The sequence below is a fragment of the Megachile rotundata genome, chromosome 5 (genome assembly GCF_050947335.1).
Source record: "Megachile rotundata isolate GNS110a chromosome 5, iyMegRotu1, whole genome shotgun sequence".
NCBI classification, from domain to species: Eukaryota; Metazoa; Arthropoda; class Insecta; order Hymenoptera; family Megachilidae; genus Megachile; species Megachile rotundata.
Genome location: NC_134987.1, coordinates 20,959,201 through 20,970,339, shown reverse-complemented (window position 1 = coordinate 20,970,339; position 11,139 = coordinate 20,959,201).

The window sequence follows — 11,139 nt, the reverse complement described above, 5'->3', positions numbered from 1 at the left end:
TCTCCAGTTTCCCCCTCTTCTAAATTCTCTACGAGCTCTCGCTAATTCCTTCGTAAGCTCTCCTCGAACTCCCATCGCCCATAATGGTATCGTATCCGAGTAAAATTAAACAATCGAACACGACTAACAAGAATAATTTGCATTTGGCTAGATTCTAGATGTTCAGATTCCACGAAGTTAGAGTAATCGTTATTTTTTTATTGTTTGTTCGAACCGTTTGAACGGCAGTGATTACCGAAGAGGAGCCGTTCTAAGCTGGTCCTTTGCCGCAGAAGTGGCAGAGAGAGGGAGAGACAAAAGGTAAAGAAGGAAAAAAGGTGCGGTAAGGTAGAAGGAGAAGGTAAGGAAGAAGAAACGACGAAGAAGAGGAAAAGGAAAGTGGAGGGTACAGAGAAGATCTCGTTGGATAGTGGAGCCAGAGGGACGAAGGACGGGGGTGTAGCAGAGAGCAGAGGTTACTTTTAATGTCTCGCGTCACGCAGCCCAAGGCACCGTGAGCCTCGCCTCGTCCTCCTTACTAATTTGGCGCCAATTTCCAAGCAACCTCCCAACAGCAAAAACTAACCGAACCATATACACCGCTTCTATATACATACACTTGTACCGTGCACTTCACCGTGGGCTCTGATTAAATGCTACCCGCCGTCTCTCGCTCATTCTTTCCCCTCTTCTCCTTCTCTTCATCTTCTTCTCCCGCTTCTTCCGTCGTGGCTTTCCTTTTCTTTTCTTTCTTCTACACCGTTCCTTTCGTCGCTCTTTGCTTTCGTCGTTTCTTTCCTGTTCGACTCGTGTTCCCACACTCCGTGGACGCGTACCGCACCAGGGACCATTGCATCCCCGTTTCGCAGGACGATGCTTGATGCTGGAACACGCACGCGTGTGCTGCTGCGTGCTGCGGACGACTTTTAACGATACTGCCCTCGTGCTTTTTTTTTTCTTACCTAGCTATTTCTTTCCCCCTGGTGCCTTCGCTTAGGCCGTTCAGAGTTTCATCGACTACTTGAAATTTCCTTGGAAACGATGCGTGAATTTTGTACGAGTTCGGTCATTGGTACAAACGCGGATCGCATTATCATCAGCGTTTAGGTACAGCTTACAATGGTCTTAACTTTATAAACCGTAATGCTTAGCGGCGAGTTACGCTAATTGCACTTGCAATCATCGCTAGCAAACCCGCAATTAGCGTCGACCTTTGCACCTGCGTAGATGAAGAGCTCTCCGACAGCTGTCACAGTAGAAAGAATCGTAATCTAACGTTTCAGTTTACAATGTTCAACGTGCATTATTCTAATGTCACAAGTTTCTTTTATATTCTCGGTTCCTGGTTATTCCACTAAAGTATATTAATCTCGCAGGATCGAAAAGTTGGAAAATTCTGAAATCTCAAAATGGCAACTGAGAACGTACAAAGCGATAACGGGCAATTTCGCTTATGCGAATCACCGAATCCAAAGGATCAATCATCGCAACACGAGTAGGTATGCCGAGTATCACGAAAGCTGTTTCATGCCACCATAGGGCACGAAAGGTCCAAATACCGGACCAAAAGTTAGCTGAATCTCTCACGAGATACAAAAGAGTAACATGCTTCTTTCCGGCGAGCCGCGCCACGCCGTGAGAACGGCAAAACAACTCGGGACTCGAAATTAGAGCACGAAATCGGGTACGGGATTTTTTTTCATCCCCTTTAATCTTCGTCCTTGATTGGAATAATAACTTTAGACGAGACAAGAATGTTACTCGAAAATCGAATTAGATCGAAGACTAACTTTCTTTTCGCGAAAGAACCAAAACGAACATCGAACTTAACTAGATCGTGGATGTTCAGGAATCGAAGAGAAACGTTCGCGAAGTTAAAAGAAGAAGCTAAGCCGATAATTCTGTTTTTGGGGAGCAGCTGCGTTTTAGCGAGTTGCATGTCAGAGCGGCTCGACCGACCGCAGATTATAGATGCGTCTTGGTGATCACAGACAAACGTTTAAATCGCTAAACGTCGAATTAGACGCGATTTACTGTACCCCAGGGTCGTAAAAAATAATAGCACACTACGCATAGACACCAGACTAGGCTGCCGATTTTTGGTAGCATCTTCTTCGACAGCTGCGATTTCCTGCCGGTAAGACGCCGCCCCTGCTACGCTTGTTTCCTTCCTCTCCGAATTAATTCCTCGAGATCTCTAATCTTCATGCTCTGCGCCAGGTTGGATTCGTGTCGACAAAATGGAACAGCGCGTGCCTACGAGTTACGGCCTTCCTTTTCTGCTGGCTTCAATTAACGACATGGATATCGGTTTCTCTTCTTGCGTGTAAATTACCCTGAAAGTTTTCAAAATCGAAAAAGTTGATGACGCGAAACGTGCGATTATATTACTTCGAGAATATGTTGCGTTAATGCAACCTTTGTACGTCGGTTAGGCTGAAACTTTTGAGAATCTACTATCCGTTTGAGCACGCCATCCGGAAAGTCTGCCAAACGCTTACGCGATAAACCTTTCGATTCGACCTCATCCGAAAGTGAGCCCTAAAAATTCGCTTCGAGATCGTAAAACATGTGAAATTATCAAGAGGTATAACTTATTTCGAAACGTAACGACTGCGGTTACTCAACATTAGCCCGTCCTAGTTGATCGGACAGCCGGCTCTCTCGCGAGACAAACGTCCCAGTTCTCGCGGCAACGATTCCGCTCGATCCTCTCGAAGCGAGGTCGATTAAGAGAGCGAGAGCCCACGACGAGGACCACACACGAGGCCTGGGTCACTCGAAGTCAGTAACATCAATTAGCATTCGCGAGCGCCTCGACGATGCCATGAACCGACGTTGAAACGAGCAACGGTCAGAGAAGAAGGGATGCCGCGGCATAAGTGGCCACGTACCTATCGTCGGGAATCGTTGGACAAAGCCGAGCGTACACCATAGACTTGCCACGATGACATATGAGCCACCGGACCTCTTTGTGTCGCCTTGAATACCTCTTAAATTGGGGAACCAGCCGTCAGAGGCTACTGAATATCGCCGCTGATACACTTGGCCCTCGAGTCTTGAACCATTCTGCGATTTATCATAACGGATAACACCGGGACACCGTGCTCTTAATCCTTAAACCGTATCTCGACGCTATTCAACGATATATTTATCGAATTTAGTTTATCTACTTCGATTCATTCTGCTGGCAATATAAGGCGTGACTAGTCGAAACGTGGAAACGAAACGAGTAGCGATACTAGGCGCGACAACGTGGAGCTGCGCGATGGTAGCACACGGAACGATACGGAGCACGGTGGTACGGGGCGTAGACATATGACATGTGGCGATATTCGGACATACGGCATGTCGAAAGTTCAGAATATAATATCTTCTTAACCGATAATTACGTCGTACGAGGAAAAAAAATGACTCGAGCTTTCATGCGCGTACGTACAAAAGCCTGGAGAGGTTTCGAAAAGGAGCAGAATTAACTTTAATGACTCCGTCATTCTTCACTGACACCATCTTGTCAGTTAATAAATGTCGCTCCTCGAATTTCAAGGAATTCGGTGATCGACCTTTGATCCGGTCGAAAAAGTGAATTCCTCCCGGTGAATGTTGCTAAATCGTACGTACCCTGCAATATCGTCTCCGGTTTGCCTCGAGCGAATTGCTTTGCAAAGACGGGGAATGCGGGATCTTCGAGAAGACGGAGAATATCGAAGATCTTTGTGTAAGATCATAAATACATGATCACGATCAAAAGAATGTTAAAACTATAAATTTTAACACCTCGATGATGTCGAAGTCGTAACTCGTGGCATAAATTACTGTCATACGATAGTATTGTGATTATGAATTATCGATTACTTATAGGTATTATATCGCGGAGACGTGCCAATTTTTCCACAGAGCAGAAGTTATCGTTTTTAAATATTTCTTAACTCCATAAAATAGTATGCTCCCCTGAGATATTTATGAGAGAAAATGTTTTACCGAAAATTAAAGAACTGTGATAGAAAAATATTGCATGCCTACGGCAACAGAACTACCGTCTAAAAATCCAGCTATTATAACCGAGAAATTTCTCCCAAAATCACGATACAATTTCAACATCCATTTCCAATGAACGTTCTCCATAAGAACCGTCCGCGTAAACCCCGGTAAAAATCCGATTCGACATTCGCAAAGTACCCGTCGTTCATTGAACGACCGCTAAAAATTATTGACCCTTTAGCGAGACGAGGGAGGGGAAGGAGGAGGGAGAGAACGGATCAGCCAGGTAGATATATAAGAAGCAGATGCGTCTGTCATTAATATGAGCCGGCTAAGCTATTAATAACCAGTTAATGAGGCCTCTCGTCCCTTCCCTCTCGTGTGTCGTATGTGCGTGCGAGACGACTTGTGCCCAGGTAGGGATGCGACGTATACGTGCACATGCATACGTACGTAACGTACATTGGCGTGTGGTTGTATATAACAAGGTGTATTGTGCTGGCAGAGTGTGTGCACTGTAGGCTATGGGGTGTACGACTGTCGGGTCGTCAAAGGGTCCCGGTGAACCTCGTGATTTATAATCGGGCGTGTCCTCCCCTACCTCTCGGACACCCTCGATTATCCTTCGCAATGACGGGAAATTTTCGGTTTCTCTCCTGAGGACCAAGCAATCTGAACTGTTTCATGAAACCGTTCTTGGCGATGACGAGAAAAGTCTGAGACGAGATTGCGATGCCAATTTGTACAAGACTAGATACTTTTAACGATATAACGTTCTACGACGAAAGTGTCACCAGCAACTAAATGCATTTGACGCAGTGCTATGAAACGTTATGACGATGATAAGTAGGTACGTAAGTCCTTACGGGACGTGCTTGGAACGGGACGAGAAGAACCCGTGAAAAATCAGATTCTACCGTCTAAAAAATGTCACGCGATTGTTGGCGACGATTCGTCAGAAGATCGTTTTCCCATCGGGGGAAAAACAAGGAGGAAAGCAGAGGAGGGGCAAACGAGTAATTAAATGAGAACCCCGACGTACGAACGCAGGAACGCCCACGCCATGCATCAACCGTGACGTGGATAGGTAATGCTGCTGCAGATGGAGAAGATGGTCTCCGAAGATATTGCCTCGGTTCGTACGTTAGTTAGGGTCAGCTATCTCGCGCGACCCATCTCCGCCTATCCAATCACACACCGCACACCGCAACTATGGCACGCAAGCCGATAATACACGGTGTCCCAATTATCCCGCGACACGGCAAGGCCCACGCTCGCCGTGAGAGAGGATTTTCAACACGCCCCTATCGCCCCTACCGATCCGGTGTCCGGGATCGAGGAGAGCCCTCAGGACGTCGGAGGTTTACCTTGTTTTTGCTGGACGAAGCTTCTCCTCAAGGTCGACGATCTGATTTATCGACCACCGTTTACGACGATAAATATTAATGAGTTTCGTACGTTTCTAACGACGATAACCCTTTTGCTACTAACGACAGCAGTGTACAAATTTTTCGATGCTAATTTCGCTCAAATTTTAGACCCTTATATCCCTATGTTAGAATTGATTCGAATCTAATGAAAGATGATCCAAAGATACGCGTATTTCGGATAAAAAAGAGTTTCCTCGTTTATAAGAGACATTGAATTATAACCGAGCTTACGCGAATATTAATTCAATTTTTATAATGGCTGTAAAGTACTGGAAAGAATGCAGTTTATGTTCGAAAGCAAAAACTTTCACTTGTGAGAACTTGAATCATGAAAGCCTTAAATCTCTTATGCGTTGAATTATGTTGTCGGAGGTAACCTGAACAGGGAATTACGTCGTATTATATGAAATCGAGGCGTCAGGAGGTGCAAGATGAAGAACAGGTAGGTCTTCTTTCGAAAACTTTGCGTCACTCTCAACTTATTCTGTGTGTATGTATAGAAATACCTTCGAAATACTCATTTGCTCGTTACAACATTCGACGGTTTAACGACCTAACCAAAAAAATGTATAACTCTGACAAATCAAATACGGTACCTGGGATAGATATCGCAATGTTAATTAATAAAACTCGATACCTCGGGGAGCAATTGCTTTTATTTGCCGAACAGCCATGTCGGATGCGGATCGAACGAAAAAGCTAACGAATGTGATAACTATCAATTGTTCGATTACGCTTCGACCACGGCATGACGACTCGATAACGAGAATCGCAGTAAAAAATTGGACCATCATCTACCGATTGAGATAAAATATTTGTTACGTGATCCACGCGAAATCTATATTAACTATACATGTATTTAGAGTGTACGATGAAGAAGGAGGAGTACGGTATACTATTTACTTGCGCTAATATGCGTATTCTACGTTATTCGCTACGGAACAAGTAGATATAATATAGTGGCGGTAAGCAGAGTTTCCTTTCCCAATCATCTTCTTGTCCGATGTTGGCAGTCGTTTATAAAATGTAGTCGAGGAGAATCGCGTGTTGGGAAGACTCGAATCGGCGAAAAGCAAATCGTCGAAGCGACAAGCGAAGTAAAGCCGCGAGCAATCGCACCGGTATAAAGGTCGATGCATAGGTGAACGAAGGTGCAATTATCGAAAGACAGCGATGGAGGTTAACCACGCCCCTGTCCCCTCGGGCGACCAATCACCGGTGTCGCTGGTGTCGCCCTGTAGCGGACGACACAGCACACAGCGACATTCCGAGAACGAATCCGTGCCGCGAAGAGCGTCGCCGCAAGCATACGAACGCTTTCCACTCGCGATTCTGCGGACACCGCACCGCTCCGGCCACTTTCCCGGCCAATCAACGTAATCGCTCGAATCTGCTTGGCTGTTTCGCTCGATCAGCGACGACGTTTGCCCGCGGATCCTCCGAGACTCTGGAATACCTCGGGTCATTCGAACAGATCTTGCGGTTTCAATATTTTAACAAATATCGCTTCTTACCTTACCTGTTTAGATTGTTTCAGGTCTTACATTTTCGTTTGCGTAGTTTCAGTCTCCTAAATTAGGTTAGACCGAAGTTAAATTATTCTAAACATTCTTGAATTAGACAACTTTATAGTAGGCGACTGTTATTTTTTTAAATAATATTTTCATTTTTAAAGAAACTTCTGTCCAAGGAAAACCTTCTACGTGTATCGTAAAAGTTAGCACCGTAAAATAAAATTCTCCACACTGATAAAAATCGCGACTTAAAATGAATGCCAAAAGAAAACTAGCCCAAATTCATCTCCGCCCAGAATCGATTGCTTCGAATAAAAATAAAAGGACGAGCAAAAGATCACGTCGATAATGTAAAGAAAAAATCAGTAGCAGCACCACTACCAAAGGAGAATTACTGGGAAGAATGTATAGAATCGTAGTTCAGGGCCCCACCCACGAAGGGCGGTGACCGAGGGGTAGAATCTGTCGCGAGTTCGAGTCCGAGTACGAGTTGGAGTTGACGAAGGCTCGGGGTTGGTTAACGGAATCGGGTAGCTTGAAAAGAGGTAGCAGGACGGAGTACCGGAACGGTAGTAGGACAGAGGGGTTGAATGCGGAGAAACGGAAGCGAAGGGTGGTCCGGAGAGTGACAATCGAGAGGACTGTCACCGAGTTCGGCGAATCAGGAAGGCTGGCGACGTCCTGGAGGACAGGGCTCGCCAGGGCGCAAGCGCTCGTGACCGCTGGACACGCGGGCGACACATCGATCCACGCTTCTACAACCTCCGTCTCATCCACCCACGCCTTCGTTCGACCTCCTTCCTCCTTTCGCCTCTTCCCTTTCCGGTGTCTCCCGTTTTTCCTTCTTTCTCCTCCGCCGCGTGGTCTGGCTCGTCGTTCTTCGTCCCCTTCGCGTTCTCAAACGAGAGAACAACAAATTTCACTTACTTGCGCTTACACTGATTCGCGAGTCGCGAGTTCGTTCGCGCACGAAACCAACGTATCGTTTTTTTATTAAAATAACAGATCCCAGAACAATGGATTGCTGGGAGTACGAGGCACTCGGTCTTCCAGGCTATACGGATGGCCCAGAAACAGGAAAATGAATCATGTATTCGAATACGTTCATTTTTATTGGTTTATTTCCTTTTTTTTTTAACTACTTTACACTGTTTAATCGATCAGAAATTGTTCGAGTTACGACATTTTGAAATTACAAAACATTGAGCTACATCGCAATATCGATAAGCGTATTTGATGTAGCTTTTCTGTTTCTCGGGCGCATCGTAGCGTGACCTTTTGCTACCGGTTGCATTGACATCCGGTTGTCGAGAACAGACACGCTGCGCCATAAAGTTCGATCGCTTTGAGCAGTTTCAGCCTCAGGGGGTTCGACGCGAACCAACGATCGATCGCTTTCTGATCCATTTAAGTGATTTTCGAGCGCACCTCCAGTGCTATCAGCGATATCGACTCTATAGTATTTCAAAAAATTGAATTTCAAGATATCTTATAAGCCATTCCGAATTTTATTCGAGATACGAAGTAGAGAATTATATGTTTCATTTTCGGGGATGAATTTATGATCATTCGAAACTGTCCCGATTCAAGAGGATTAATTTAGAACAATAAACACCGAATGATGGTTCGTCCGAATGCAACGATACTAATCGGAGATGCTACTCGACGGTGAGAGTTGCTAGCGAACGTACCCAGATATCGATTCCCTCTTGCACCTTCGTCGGAGGAGGAGGAGGTTGGACTAGCCGAGGAACAGGAGGAGGTGGGTACTGCCCGACAGGCTTACTCGCGTCTCACGGACGACAAGAGGGTGATATATTACCACGAACTACCCACCTCCACCCTGTCGGTTCTCCTTCTTCGTTCTACGTTTTCCACCGCTAGCGATGGCCTCGAGATCTTTCGAATATATACGACACCGTTTCCCGGACAGTCTCTGTTCAAATTTCCTTTTGTGTTTGCCGAATTTTCTTGTTATCTCAATATAAAAGCGTTATTAGACTGAATATTATCGATAGATTTCGATTCGATACGCGCGGCAGTGGAACGCATAATTAATCAACGCATAGCGATACAATGTTCATCGATAAAAAGCGTGACAATACATGTATAGTATCCTATTTGTTTTGTCTAACGAAGAAAATTTTGAAAAAATTTTCAAAATCTCACTGCCGCCCTCTCGGATCTTTTTCTTCGCCATTTTCTTTCTCAACATCGACCAGATCTCGATCGTTTCACGAATCCTGTCAAAAAGCTTCTGTCATTGTCGATATTTTCACCCCTAGGGTCGTCCTCGACGAATCAAACGTCTACATCGTGGCTCGTATTCGCGAATCGGCCACATTCAACCGCGCACACGAACAGAGTGCTCGTGAATTTTCAACAGGGTGTATACACAATGCGGATCGAGTGTGTAAGAAGGCAGAAGGGGACGTGGAAAACGGGGGCCATTATGGAGATGGATCTTCCTTCGAATAATGTTCGGGATGGGATGAACCGGGGATGGGAAACTTGAAGTGTTTGAAGGGGGTTGCTGTGTGGAGGACGAAGAGAAAAGCAACTATAGGGTTGTGGATAGTGGCGAGTATTGGATTCTTTTTATTCTTGTGGAATTTCGAGCAATTTCATCCCATACGGGTTACAATTATTAGTTTAATTATAGTTTTTTTAACGTAAATGTATCTATCGGAAAACACGGGCCAACTTAGACGAGAACAATCACAGATTCTAAAAGTTATGTAGAGACTGGGCGTTCAAGTACCTAGGGATATAGGAATATAGGAACATGTGCCTCTATGTAACATGCATATTTTGCAATATGTATAGTTCGGAGTATAGGATAGACGGAAGGAATTGAGAATATTCTTGGAAGCGATCCTCCTTTACGCGATCAGAGTGTTCGAAATCATTGACGTCTGCGAAACCGGAAGATGGCGATCGAGCGAAGGATTCGCGACGAGACAGGTAGCGTGCGACTCGTTTGGATTCCATGCGTTTCTCTCCGGGATCTAGGACGCGTCTTCGTTACCAGACAATATCTACATTTGGGATTTCACGCGAGCGTAGCGTCCGAAAGAGGTGGCGGGCAACGGGCGATGCCTCTGCCGCTGCCGACTCTCCAGGAGTTCTCACGCTACGCCTTGCATCTCGCCGACTTTTTTCTTCTCGCTGGTACACGGGAATCGAGCCAACTCTAACCAACGGAGAACACGAACCTTCGGAGGCGAAGGAGGCTCCTATTATGCGTAACCGATCCGCGGCCGCACGAGACCCGCTCGAGTTTCTGCCTCTTCTTTTCTTCCCTCCTTTCTCGTTCGAACTCTAATCGACGCGTGTAACGTGCTCCATTAACGAGATATCGTCAAGGTCCTTCGTCATCCTTCATTAACAATCTTAACTGTCGATCGTAAATGGAAAGCAGGATAATCGACTCTGATAAACTTATTGCTATTCGAGTATAATATTATAATGACGCTTCTAGCTCTTTTAACGTAAACAGCGCAAAACAATTTTCAGTTAAGTCCTTCGTGTGCTCAAAAATATCTTGAATCTTATTTAATTTGCCGACTTCGATTAACTTTAATTGGAGTGATACCGAAAATACTAATTTGCATTTAGACACCAAGGAAGTAATCTAACCACGTGATAAAACAATCCTGAGATAACATTTGTCCCGATCGCGAGAAAGGGAGGGTGAGACGATTCCAGTTAAGAGGTTAATCCCTCCGTTTACGTCGAAAATAATCGAGATTCAGCCGAGGATCTAAGTTTCCGCTGAACGCGGGAGGATTGGGAATTTCGCCGAAGGATAAAAAATTATGAAAATCCTCGACTGCACCTGCCTCGAGTTTTCCGCGGCTGGTCGAGGGGTGGCCTCGGCGAACAGATTAAGCTTTAGCCAAGAGATTTATGGGCGAACGTGTAACGAGCAACTTTTTCATACGATGCGAGCGCCAGGGTTAGCCCGCGGGGGTGGGATTAGCATAAGATCCAGCAGCTGCAGACCTCGCGCGACGCGAAACCTACTGCTTCTCCACCGTTATCCTGGAAGGAACCTGCTTTTCTGATCGTACCTACCATGTTCTACCGCAGTAACCAAAACCTACTCTGCCCTTTTCGCTTAAACACACCTAACTGCCACGCAACAGTTTTGAGGCTTTCACAATTACGGTTATAACGTTTTACGCTATTATGTTTGCTATTGCTACATTCAACGGTATCACACCGTTCAGGAC